This window comes from Frankliniella occidentalis, unplaced genomic scaffold (genome assembly GCF_000697945.3).
Source record: "Frankliniella occidentalis isolate FOCC.00 unplaced genomic scaffold, Focc_3.1 Scaffold303, whole genome shotgun sequence".
Lineage (NCBI taxonomy): Eukaryota > Metazoa > Arthropoda > Insecta > Thysanoptera > Thripidae > Frankliniella > Frankliniella occidentalis.
Genome location: NW_026267428.1, coordinates 324,228 through 325,106, shown reverse-complemented (window position 1 = coordinate 325,106; position 879 = coordinate 324,228). Strand labels below are relative to the sequence as shown.

General features: G+C 66.4%; 1 protein-coding gene across 1 annotated transcript in view; it reads right to left on the bottom strand.

Moving 5' to 3' along the window:
- The window catches only part of LOC113208432 (E3 ubiquitin-protein ligase RING1), a 12,693-nt gene that overhangs the window by 908 nt on the left and 10,906 nt on the right, over positions 1-879 (bottom strand). The window lies entirely within an intron of this gene.

The window sequence follows — 879 nt, the reverse complement described above, 5'->3', positions numbered from 1 at the left end:
GGGCGGTGCAGTGTGGAGCGCACCCACCACCACCGCGCCACTTTCATGTCGCTCGGCCCCCCATCTCCTGGGCGCGCAGGACGCCCCCGGGCCGCCCCGGCATACCTAACGCCCCTCCCGGTGCCCTGGAGCCCTGGAGCGAGCCCGGCTAGGCTCCGCGACGTCCTGGCGCCCCCGTAACCAAAACGCATTGTGTTGTTCTCCCGTGCGCCGCCGTCACCGGCTGCTGCTGCCGCCGCTGCCGCTTTTGTGGCTTGATCTCACTTTTGTTTCATTTGAACCTGCGCATACGACGGGACGGGGCGAGGAAGCGGCAGGGGGGAGCGGCGTTGGGGATGATGGAGGGGAAGGGGGAGGGCGCCATCGATACGCCCGCGACCTCCAGGACAATGGAGGACCCCGCGCGGGGGAGAAGAAGGAGGGCAGTGTCTATTTGAGGGAGAAATAGGCTGTCACTACGGACGTGGCGCTGCGCTCGTCCTGCGCCGGCTACAATGGGCGTCCTGACTGAGCGGCCGGGCTGGGCCGGGGCAAGCGGCGGGCATCTTGATGCCCTCCTGATGGGAGTGTCATCTGCGACGGCCATGATGGACAGGAAGCCAGCGCTAGCTGCTGCTGCTGCTGCAGCTGCAACGGCAGCAGGTGTCGTCACAAAATCGTCGCGCGGCTTTGCAAGTGCTGCAGCAGCGGCTGCAGCTGCCCAGCCCGGCGCGTAGGGTTTCGAATCCCCCCGCGTCGTCGTCCGTCCCGAGGTCGTCTTGGTCGTGGTCGTACCCGATTCTGGATCAGAGAGACTAATGGAAGCAGCAGCTCCTTTTTCTCTCTCCCGCGGAGGCAGGCAGTGCCAGCACTTTGATGAGGCAGCTCCACCCGCCCCGC